The sequence below is a fragment of the Panthera tigris genome, chromosome C1, assembly GCF_018350195.1.
Source record: "Panthera tigris isolate Pti1 chromosome C1, P.tigris_Pti1_mat1.1, whole genome shotgun sequence".
Classification (NCBI taxonomy): domain Eukaryota; kingdom Metazoa; phylum Chordata; class Mammalia; order Carnivora; family Felidae; genus Panthera; species Panthera tigris.
The window spans coordinates 106,425,890-106,439,080 of record NC_056667.1 but is presented as its reverse complement, the minus strand read 5'-3'; positions in this window follow the sequence as shown (position 1 = coordinate 106,439,080).

The following is a 13,191-nucleotide window of genomic DNA, read 5'->3' as shown; positions in this document are numbered from 1 at the left end:
TTAGTATGTCAGACAATGCAAGTAAGTGTTGTTGAGTAGAAAAATATATATGATATGGTATGGTGTGATGCAGTAGTATTTGATATAATACTTAGGGGTATAGAACAGTATGAATAATCCACAATAATGTTCTTGACACTCTAAGAATCCTTGGTCCTTAGTTCTTACTCCTTGAAAGAAATTCAGTCGCAACTAGCAGGAATGGTGGCAGTGGAGGCAGTGGGGAGGCAGGGTACTGCTCCCCGGAGCTGATGGCCTTCTACTCCACTCTGTCTGGAGGACTCTTGGCACTGACCCCATCACACCCTCTCTGCCCACCTGTTTCAGTCACACTAGATGTGTGTGACTGAAACTCACAGGTCACGTGTTCCCTAATGGGACCCCATCTTCCATCCTCTACCAGCACCCCAGACTTCCCCCAGAGCCCTCAGAGACTCATGGTTCTACATAAGCAAAATGCATTTCCAGGCAACGCTTCTCTCAAGGCCCCTCCACCTTCTCTCTTTTTCTTTTTCTTTTTCTTTTTCTTTTTCTTTTTATTTAAATTTTAGTTAGTTAATGTACGATGCAATATTGGTTTCAGGAGTAGAATTCGGTGATTAATCCCTTACATACAACACACAGTGCTCATCACAAGTGCCCTCCTTAATTAATACCCATCACCCATCTAGTCCATTTCATACCCACCTCCATCCATCAACCCTCCTTTTGCTTCTCTATCATTGAGATTCTCCCGTGGTTTGTTTCCCTCTTTCCTCTTTTTTCCCCTTTCCCATATGTTCATCTGTTTTGTTTCTTAAATTCCACACATGAGTAAAATCATATGGTCTTTGTCTTTCTCTGATTGGCTTATTTTGCTTAGCATAATACATTCTAGCATAATACATTGCAAGCTCACGTCATTGCAAATGGCAAGATTCCATTCTTTTGATGCTGAATAATAATCCATTGTGTGTATACATACCAAATCTTCTTTATCCATTTATCAGCTGATGGACTTTTGGACTCTCCATAGTTTGGCTATTGTTGACGGTGCTGCCATAAACATTGGGATGCATGTACCCCTTCAAATCTGTATTTTTGTATCCTTTGGGTAAATACCTAGTAGTGAAATTGCTGGATCATAAGGTAGTTCTATTTTTAGTTTTGTGAGGAACCTCTGTTCTCCAGAGTGGCTATACCAGTTTGCATTCCCACTAATAATGCAAGAGGGTTCCCCTTTCTCCACATCCTTGCCAACACCTGCTGTTGTTTCTTGTGCCATTCTGACAGGTGTGAGGCGGTACCTCATTGAGGTTTTTATTTGTATTTCCCTGTTGATGAGTGATGTTGAGCATATTTTCATGTCTCTGTTAGGTTTCTGGATGTCTTCTTCTTTGGGAAAATGTCTATTCATGTATTCTGCCCATTTGTTAAAGGTATTTATTTATTTTGAGAGAGAGAGAGAGAGAGAGAGAGAGAGAACAAGCAGGGTAGGGCCAGAGAAAGAGGGAGAGAGAGAAAATCCCAATCAGGCTCCACATTGACAGCACAGAGCCTGATGCAGGGCTTGAACAAACCGTGAGATCATGACCTGAGCTGAAACCCAGAGTCAGACACTTAACTGGCTGCCACCCCGGCACCCCTCTTCTGCCCATTTCTCGACTGGATTATTTGTTTTTGTGTGTTGAGTTTGATAAGTTCTTTATAGGTTTTGGACACTAACCCTTTATCTGGTATGTCATTTGTAAATATCTTCTCCCATTCTGTAGGTTGCCTTTTAGTTTTGCTGATTGTTTCCTTCGCTGTGCAGAAGGTTTTTATCTTGATGAAGTTCCAATAGTACATTTTTATTTTTGGTTTTCTTTCCTCAGGAGATGTGTCTAGTTTGAAGTTGTTATGGCCAATGTCAAAGACATTTCTGCCTGTGTTTTCTTCTAAGATTTTAATGGTTTGCTATCTCACATTTAGGCCTTTCATCCATTTTGAATTTATTTTTGTGTATGGTGTAAGAAAGTGATCCAGTTTCATTCTTCTGTGTGCTGCTGTCCAGTTTTCCCAACACCATTTGTTGAAGAGACTCTTTTTTTCCATTGGATATTCTTTCCTGCTTTGTCAAAAATTAGTTGGCCATGTGGAAATCCATTTCTGGATTTCTATTCTGTTCCATTGATCTCTGTGTCTGTTTTTGTACCTGCACCATGTTGTCTTTATGACTACAGCTTTATAATATAACTTGAAATCCGGAATTGTGATGACTCTGGTTTTGTTTTGTTTTCCTTTTTCAGAATGGCTTTGGCTATTTGGGGTCTTTTGTGGTTCCATACAAATTTTATGGTTGTTTGTACCAACCCTGTGAAGAATGCTGGTGGTATTTTGATAAGGATTGCATTAAATGTGTAGATTGCTTTGGGTTGTACATACATTTTAATAATCTTTGTTCTTCCAATCCATGAGCATAGAATTATTTTTCATTTCTTTGTGTCTTCTTCAATTTCTTTCACAAGTGTTCATAGTTTACAGAGTGCAGATATTTTACTTATTTAGTTGGGTTTATTCCTAAGTATCTTACAGTTTTGGTGTAATTGAAAATGGAATCAATTCCCTGATATCTTTTTCTCCTACTTAATATTGGTTTATAGAAATGAAATAGATTTCTACACATTGATTTTATATCCTGTGACTTTGCTGAATTCATGTATTCGTTCTAGCAATTTTTTTGTGAAATATTTTGGGTTTTCTTCATAGAATATCAAGTCCTCTGCAAATAGCGACAGTTTGCCTTCTTTGCCCATTGGATGCATTTTATTTCTTTTTGTTGTCTAATTGCTGAGGCTAAGACTTCCAGTACTTCATTAAATAGTAATGGTGAGAGTGGACATCTTTGTCTTGTTCATAGGAGAAAAACTTTTCATTTTTTCCCATTGAGGATTACATTAACTATGGGTCTTTCATATATGGACTTTATGATATTGAGGTATGTTCCCTCCATCCCTACTTTATTGAAGGATTTTATCAAGAATAGATGCTCTTTCTTTTCAAGAAAGATCCTCTTTCATTCATGATATTATCTATTTGGTCTTTCCTCTTTTCTTTTTGATAAATCTGACTAGGATTTTATCAATTTATTAATTCTTCCAAATAACCCGCTCTTAGTTTCACTTACCTGTCCTACTGTTTTCTTTGTTTCTATCTCATTTATTTCTGCTTTAATTTTTATTATTTCCTTTCTTCTACTGGCATTAGGCTTTATTTGCTGTTCCTTTTTTTGGCTCCTGTAGGTGTAAGTTTAGGTTATGTACTTGAGACCTTCCTTGCTTCTTGATGTAGGCCTTTATTGCAATATATTTCCCTCCTGGGACTGCTTTTGCTACATCCCAAAGTTTTGGACTGTCGTGTTTTCATTTTCATTCACTTCCATGTGTTTTTTTTTAATTTCTTCTTTAATTTCTTGATAAACCCATTCATTCTTTAGTAGGCTGTTCTCTAATGTCCATGTATTTGAGGGATTTCAAAATTGTTTTCTGTGGTTGACTTCAAGTTTAAAATTGTTGTTGTCTGAAAACATGCAAAGTATCATCTCAGTCTTTTTGCATTGGTTGAGGACTGATTTGTCTCCCAGTATGTGATCTATTCTGGAGAATGTTCCATGGTGTATTCTGCTTTAGGATGAAATGTTCTGAATATATTGTTAAGTCCATCCAGTCTAGTGTGTCATTCAAAACCATTGTTTCCTTGCTGAAATTCTGCTTAGATTATCTGTCCATTGCTGTAAGTGGGGTGTTAAAATCCCCTAGTATTATTTTATTCTTATCAATGAATTTCTTTATGTTGTTAGTAATTGATTTATATATCTGGTTGCTTCCAAATTGAGGACATAAGTATTTATAATTGTTAGATCTTCTTGATTGATAGACTCCTTAATTATGATATAATGCCCTTCTTCATGTCTTGTTACAGTCTTTGTTTTAAAATGTAGTTTTTCTGTTATGAGTATGGCTACTCTGGCTTTCTTTTGACATCTATTAGCATGATAGATGATTCTCCATCCCCTCACTTTCAATCTGCAGGTGTCTTTAGGTCTAAAATGAGTCTCTTGTAGGCAGCAGATAGATGGGTCTTGTTGTTTTTTTAAATCCATTTCGATATCCTTTGACTTTTGATTGGAGCATTTAGTCCATTTACATTTGGAGTGATTATTGAAAGATATGAGTTTAGTGCCATTGTGTTACCTGTAAAGTTGGTGTTTCTGGTGATGTTCTCTGATCCTCTCTAGACTTTGTTGTTTTTGGTCTTTTTTTCTCCACTCAGTTATTTTTCTTGTGGAGTTATTATCTCCACTCACTCATTTTTAATTTTGGCCTGACTAGATATTAAGGAGTCCTCTTAATATTTCTTGCAGGGCTGGTTTAGTGGTCACAAGCTCCTTTAGTTTTTGTTTGGGAAGCTCTTTATCTCTCCTTCTATTCTGGATAGCAGCTTGCAGGATAAAGGATTCTTTGTTCCATCTTTTTCCCATTCACAACATTGGATATATCCTGCCACTGCCTTCTGGACTGCCAAGTTTCTGTAAACAGATCTTAATTCTTTCAAAGAGTCCGCTCTTTGTTTCTATCTGTTTGATGTAGGCCTTTGTTGCAGTATATTTCCCTGTGATCTTGATTTATCTTCCTTTGTAGGTTGAGGAGTTTTTCCCCTTGCTTCTTTCAGGATTCACTTTTGTCTATTTATTTTGTGAGTTTCACTATGATATGCCTTGGCATTGGCCAGCTTTTGTTGAATTTAATGGGAGTTCTCTGTGCTTTTGGATTTTGATGTCTGTGTCCTTCCTCAGATTTAGAGACATCTTCAGCTATAATTTGTTAGAATAAACCTTCTTCTCCTTTTTCTCTCTTTTCATCTTCTGGGACTTCTATGATATGAATGTTATTACTTTTTTAATGTTTATTTATTTACTTATTTATTTATCTTGAGAAAGAGCTCACCAGTAGGGGAGGGCAGGAGAGAGGGAGAGAGAATCCCAAGCAGGATCCATACCTGGGGAGAACCCAACGTGGGGCTTGATTTCACAAACTGCAAGATCATGACCTGGGCCAAAATCAAGAGTTGGATGTTTAACCAACTGAGCCACCCAGGCACCCTTGAATGTTATTACATTTTAATAAGTCACTGCGTTCCCTAAGTCTGTCTTCATGATCCATTACTTCTCTTTCCCTCTTCTTTTCAGCTTCAGTATTTCCCATGATTTTATCTTCTATATCACCAATTCACTCCTCTCTTTCAACCAGTCTCATTTTTATGATATCCAGTTGGGTTAGCATCTCAGTTATAGCATTTTTAATTTTGGCCTGACTAGATTTTAGTTTTTTTTATCTCTGTAGAAAGGGATTCTCTAGTGTCTTCTATTCTTTTTTCAAGCCCAGCTAGTATCCTCATAATCATTGTTTTAAATTCTAGTTCAGACATCTTACTTATATCTGTATTGATTAAATCCCTGTCTAAGGGTTCTACTTCCTGTTCTTTCTTTTGTGGTGAATTTCTCTATCTCATCATTTTGTCCAGAAAAGAAAAGAAGAAAGAGAAGGAAAGAAAGAAAGAAAGAAAGAAAGAAAGAAAGAAAGAAAGAAAAACACAAAGAATACAAACAAAAAGGCCCCTGGATCCTGTGTGTGTTTTGTTCAGCTTGTTAAAAGAATCTAGATCCGGGGCGCCTGGGTGGCGCAGTCGGTTAAGCGTCCGACTTCAGCCAGGTCACGATCTCGCGGTCCGTGAGTTCGAGCCCCGCGTCAGGCTCTGGGCTGATGGCTCGGAGCCTGGAGCCTGTTTCCGATTCTGTGTCTCCCTCTCTCTCTGCCCCTCCCCCGTTCATGCTCTGTCTCTCTCTGTCCCAAAAATAAAAAAAAAAAAAAAAAAAAAAAAAACGTTGAAAAAAAAAAAAAAGAATCTAGATCCAAAAATGAAAAAAAACAAAATTAAATGAAAATAAACAAAAAGTAAATGTATAACATACATATGTATATAATATATATAAATTATATATATAAATTAGAAATAATAAAAAATTAAAAATAATTGGAAAAAGTAAGGAAATAAATGAAAAAATAATAATAAAAAATAAAGAACAAAAGGAAAAAAAGAAGCTAGATCCTATTTCCTCCAGAGCTGCAGTTTTGCAGCACTCAGTGGTCTGTAGACTTGGTGTCAGTGAGTTGTGCTGGTCTTCTGGGGAGAGGTCTGTTGCACTGTTTCTTAGGTAGACTTGCTGGAGTAGAAACTCGCCTCCAGGGCTCAGGGGTGCAGGGCTTGGTGTAAGCGGCTCTAGCCTCCACTAGGTGACGCTGTTTTGCTCCCTCAAGTCTTTTACTCCTGATGAGCAGGATGAATATGGCAGCACTCCACTCTTTAGCCCCAGAGTTGAAAGACCATGCCTCCCCATTCTTCAGAGTACCCTCGCAGAAGAGCAATCAGTCACCCCTTTTGTGTCCCTGCCTGGTTTCCATGAGAACCCTGCGTTCGCACTGCCTGGGTCTGAGGTTTTTTTTGTTTTCCTCAGGTGTGCAACTGAGTTCAAAACTCCAAACTTTAGGGACTCTCATGGGATGGACCTGCACTGTTCCTCTGGGCGACAGTCTCACCGTGCTTTTGCCTTGCCAGCCCATGCCAGGAAAGTGGTCACATAATCACACAGCAGTTCAGAGTTTATGGTAAAACAGAGCAGAAAGCCTCAGCTTGCTGCTCTCAGCCAGTGTCTCCACTCCTCTGCGTGGGAACAGTGCAGCATGTTGGCACCACCTATCATTCTTGCAACTCAGACCATGCTGCCACTCCTGGGATTCCTCCCTGCTTTGTCTCCTGAGCACCTGTAAGCCAGGCACATCTCCCCACAGTAGCAGACTTCTAAAAGTTCAGATTTTGTGTTCTACTTATAATACTTTGTGGTAGCCTCCATAAACAGTGCTCCCTCCCTGCTGCCTTAACTGCAGCTTTGTCTCCCCCAAGTCAACTCTCCACACCCTCTACCTTCTGAAACATGGTCTCTTTTCTACTTGTAGACTTGCAGTTTTTGTTCTCACAGACTTCTGATTGATTTCTTGGGTGTTCAAAATGATTTAACTATCTAGCTGTGTTCGAGGGATGAGGTTTGGGGTTCTCCTACTCCCCCACCATTTTTACTCCTCCCCTCCACCTTCTTGTTTTCACTAAAACCTGGATCCTCCACAGTTTTCCCACAGGATGGCTGTCTTTCCCACAGGATGGCTAGATTCCCACTTGTCATTTAACACTTAGCCCACATTTACTCTATCCCACACTATTCCTGTTGTGACCCTTGGTGATTTTAATGTTCACAAAAATGATTTCCTTGATGATTTGCTTCATAATCCCTTGACCTCTGCACCTCTAAATGGTTTGTCCTTCACCCTACCTTTTATCCATTCCCACTTCTACCACCTTAGACTTCATCCTTATTAACAATGGCAACCTCTCCACAATATCTCATTCAAACCACTCACCTGCTGTGTTTCTGACTGGTTTCCTCCAGGATCTCAACTGAGAGAGGTTTTGACCCCACAGTGCATTGATACTCTATCACCTTGACTTGGCATTATTGCTTCACATCTTCATTTCTCTTCTTGCCCAGTGTAAACCCCATGTGTTGTTGTCATCCACTGGATTAATCCATGTCTCTCTTGCTCTTCTTTCTTCTGTTCATTGAACTCTACTAGCAAAACCATGAAGCTGGCTCTGTCTGGCTCTCAGCAACCACAAACCACAGAGTGACTACATAGAAACACACAGCCGTACCAAATTGATTTCATTTCAACTTCATGAACGTGATCATGAGTGTACATGATAATCTCACTGCAGATCTCAAGTCTGTTCACTCTGTCACTGCCCTGGACAACTCAGCCCACATCCCAGCTCTCCTCAAACTCCTGGCACTTACTTTCTTGTCCTCCTTTTCAGTGGATGAACATACTTTCTGTTTCATGGAGAAAATAGAAGCAATCAGAAGAGAATATTGACATGCTCTTGTCTGCTAACATACCTGCAATTCGTAGCTACATGGTAATATTGTTTTCCTTCCTGCTCCCATGCAGGAACTACCCACTACTCCAGTCTGAGGCCTGTTCCACCCCAGATGCCCTGGATCCCACCCCTCTCATCTACCCAAGAGTATTTTACTGGCAGTCATCCTCTCTCCTATACTGTATCATTCCCATCATCATGTAAAAATATTGCATATATGTACATATACATATATATTCTTTAAAAAAATCAGTCTCTGTCTCTGACTCTCTCCCTCAATCTGACATCCACTTCAAGTCAACACTCTGTTTCCTGTTTTATGTACCATAAAACTGCTCAGAATTCTCATTTCCAGTTCTTTCAACCTAGCCACCCAGCTTGCATCCTTACAATTTTCACCAAATGCCCTTACATAGGTCCTGCTGATCTCCCTGTTGCCAGATACAATGGATGGGGCTGGCACCAACAGCAGCATCTGACTGGGGTAGGCACTCGCTCTTTCTGGAAGTGCTTCCTCTGCCTGGTTGTTTGGCCATCACCCTGTCTTGGTCCCATACTCTTCACTGACCACTCTGCCTCACTTTCCCTCAATAGTCAGTTCTCATGTCCCTGATTTCTAGGCATTGGAGCATCCTGAGGCCTACTCATTGAAGATGTGCTCTTCTCTCTCCAGGTGTTACCATCCTGTATCAACCATCAAAACAAACAAATAAACACACCGACTCCATTTTTCCTAAAGTTTTCCTTATCTCTTTAAAAGTATTTCCATCCTAAAAAAGTTGGGGCGGGGGGGGGTTGCCTGGGTGGCTCAGTCAGTTGACTCTTGATTTTGACTCAGTCATGATCTCAGGGTTGTGGGACTGAGTCCCATGTCCGGCTCTTCACTGAGCATGAAGCCTGCTTAAGATTCTCTCTCTCTCTCTCTCTCTCTCTCTCTCTCTCTCCCTCTGCCTCACCCCTACTCACTCACATGCACTCTCTCTCTCTCTCTCAAAAAGAAAGTAACTCCATCCTTCCTGCTGACCAGATGAAACATTCTCTCACTCCTTTTTGTCATACATGCTTATATCTCTTCAGCAATCCTGTTGCTTAAGTCTTCAAAATATGTCCAGAGTCTGAAAACTTCCCATCACTTCCAACACAAATATTCTGTCCACACCATTGTTAGCTCTTGCCTTGATTGTTGTGGTGGCCTTCTCTATGGGCACCCTGACCTGCCCTTAATCTCTATAGTTTATTCTTAACAAAACAGCCAAAATTATACTTTTAAATATAAGTCAGGTAATGGCACACCTCCACCCCAAACCTTCTGATGCATGCCCATTCCATTTATTATAAAAAGAAAATTTTGTGAACACATCATAACAGAATATAAGTTATCTCTATGATCCTACCCCTACCCAGACACCCACTCCCTCCCTCCAGCTAGAATCTAGTGTGTTTCTGCCCAAACTTTGTATTCATTGTTCCTGCTGCCTAAAATGCTATCACTCTAGATATTCGTGTGGTTCACTTCTTTGCTTCCTGATAAGAAGAGTTTATCACACAGGTATTCCCTGACCATACTGTATCAACTGCCTCCCCCCAGAATTCTCTGTGCCCCCAACCTTCCTTTATTCCTCCTCCATTCTACTTAGTAGCATCTAATATATTGTTTACCGGTGTGCAGTTATTATCTGCTTCTGCCACTAGACTCTGGGCTCCATGAGCGCAGGGACTATTTTCTTTCTGTTTATAGCTATATCCTCAACTGCTAGATTAATGCCTGGCACACAGTAGGTGCTTAATAAATATTTATTTAATGAATTACTAACAATTCAATGTTTAAAAAGTTGAATTTACTTTCTTCTATGTTGAGTCAAAAGCTTTCATTTGATTAAGAGTACATTTATCTTGACGAGCACTGAGTAATGTATAGAATTGTTGAATCACTATATTGTACACTTGAAACGAATATAACATGGTATGTTAACTACACTGGAATTAAAATTTGGGAAAAAAACCCTCTCATTTCATTGTTTGTATCTGATTTTCTGTTTTAAACACAGTTACATTGCAATACCGTATATGTTGAGCTTTTTCAGTTTATTAAGCTAATCAGAAAAATTTGGCAACTGAGGCAACCATGATGTATTTATGAGATCTTCGACAACCATAATGATGTTTGACAACAAACAAAATGGTAATTTCTTATTGCATTTAAAATATCTACACCAGGAGGTTGTCTCTGTATTGGCAATGATCTGTGATATAAAGACATAAATGCCATTTCTTCTCATTTCATACAAATACTATTAGAAATCTGGCAAGTTAAAGCCAATTTTTATGAATGGTTATCAGATCTTGTCTTTCAATATCTCAGCATCTTATTAAATCCATTTATTTTTCACGCCACACACAAGTACTTCAATATATATTAACAATAGTGTCTATACAAAGCACAGTTCGTGCAATTTTTCTTGCCTTTTGCCTTTGCAATATCAGTATGTAAACATCACATTTTCCCTATGTATTTAATAATGTGTTAAAAATCCAATCTCAATATATAAAGTTGTTTTCTTCTGTTAAGTATGTGTAATCATCTTTATATTTACTTGCCTAAACATACTGTAACAAAATAAGCAAAATGGAAAGATTCTTAGCTATACTCCTCTTGAGCTTTGTTATAAATATCTCATGATCTGAACCTTTAAGGTAATTCACAAAGTGTGGTTGATGTCATACTGGAATATTTCTGAACTTCTTTATGAGCAAATGTTCCAACTGTAATTCTAAATTAGTCAGTCATAAACATCCTTATTACAGTGTCAATTGTATGTGATTTTTTAACAAGCTATTCTACAGTGGTATATGTTTTTCTCTCCTGTAAAATGTGGGAATCCACTTTTGATATAATATAAATGAGTTTTCATTGCCAGATTTAAATTTTTCTTAATTTTTTTATTAAAAATTTTTTAATGTTTATTTATTTTCAAGAGAGAGAGAGAGAAACAGAGTGTGAGCAGGGCAGGAGCAGAGAGAGAGGGAGACACAGAATCTGAGCTGTCAGCACAGAGCCTTGTGTGGGGGTCAAACTCATGAATTGTGAGATCATGACCTGAGCCGAAGTCGGATGCTTAATCAACTGAGCCCCCAGGCACTCATCCAGATTTAAATTTATCTGTACTTTTAACATTACCTATTTCAAGTGAATGTATGTTATACTTTATAGCAAGATTATAATTGTCAGGAAGTAGCTGGCATAAACGATCTTGTGAAATTTCACTGCATTAAACATGTCAGACCAGTTACCTTATTCCTAACCACCGTAAATGATGAATCCTGATGACAATAAACATAATTATAACGTGCTACTTTAAGGTATGTTCAGATCAAATTTTGGGCTGAAGGCATTAATTTTGTATGCTATAATTAATGTAGTTATTGTTAGTTGAAAATCATGTGGTACCAGTACTATATAACGTGTCTTATTTTAAGCCTGAACATTCTGTTGGGCACAGCAGTGATTACTCTTTAATTTTTTTTCTGTTTAATCAATGATCCATTTGTAAAATTATTTTATCTTTATTTAAAATAAGTTTTTTATAAATATAGCCAGATAAGAAAACTTACACAGTACTCAGATTAGCTTTAGCATTATATTATTACATAGGGCATATGACTTGTTTACTAGTTCTTAAGATACCTTACCATAAGACACTGATGCATCTGGACTTACTTGGTATCACATTTAATGAAACAAGCTGTAGTACAATTTTGTGTGAGTAAAATTGCGTATAACCTAATACAGTATATAAAGGATGGGTGGATCCAGCACAGAGCTACGTTCTTCTTAATTTTTGAGAGGGTTAATTAATCACATTCCTTTATTCTCCAAACTCTGAATCAATTGAGAGAGATTTAGGTGTAAGACAGATGGTCAGTAAAGCATTGAAGAATGTAACTTGTACCATGGTCAAAATGGAAGCCATAATATTTATTCCAAAGTCTAAGACCTGGTACCTGGATTGGGACAGAATCTGGTCCACAGATACACTCCCCCAGCTACCAACAACAAGCAAAGAAGTGTACACACGAGGAAAGGCTCTCACAACCTCACCTGTCAGATCACTTGCACTTCCTCTAGAGCTAAGGAGTGAGTTTGAGTTTGAAAATATTATTTCAAAGAATAAAGCTAGAATGTTGAAAAAAGATATTTCCCATTAAATCAATAAATATGACTAAGACCTTAAATGCACCCTAATTTGTTACAACATTTTTACTCTGACATCTGCTAATTATGCTAATGGCCCAGATTGCCTGGAGATCCTGATGACCTCCAAGATGTTACCATTTATCATTGGTTATTTAACACTTTTGAGTAAGCATGCTAAATATTATCACAGAATTTTAAATAAATAAGCACACACATAGTTTCTCTCTCAAAGACATCTCAAGAACCTCTGAAACATCTTTCTGGATGCCTACTGTTGCTTTTTTCAGAGGTTGAAAACCACTGATCAAGCAATTTCCTTTCTCAGACTGAAGGTTGATTGGGATGTAAAAGAATGTGGCTTTCAGTGACCTGAATGCCACATGACTTCCAATGCTGTGACCTCTAATAATTTATTTTGGTACAAGAGGATGGCCTGGAGCAGTTGCCCTCAGTCTCTCTTCTACAGCATACCTAGGGGATGGCATTCAGGTGTCAGACTCACTCCACCACATGAGCCCAGATGTTCACATAGCTGTGGCTTGGTTGATATAAGATGTGGATTATGTGCAACTTCTGACCATAGGAGCACTGACCATAGTTCCATCCCTTTGTCTTCCACTGCCCCCAAGACACCAGTGTCTCGATCCTGTGGCTAAGAAGCCTAGTCCTGGAGGATGGGCATGAACATTGCTGTTGCCTATGCTGACTGCTGGGTTAAAAAGGACAGTATATTGAGAACTTGCCCCAAATCCATACCATTTGTCCCATTGAATACAAAGAGAAAAGAAACCGCAAAGGGTACACAGCAAAAGTGTCTCAGAAGAATTGTGCTGTGTCACTGTGTAGACTCCAGTTCCTGGGTGAAGAGAAGTAGTGAAGGACTCAGTCAGGTAGATATGTTCAAGGAGAGTATTTGTCATGGATTTTTGAACCAAGGTCTGAAAACAAGTATCCCTGTGCCACTTCTTTCTTAAGGATGAGATTCCCTC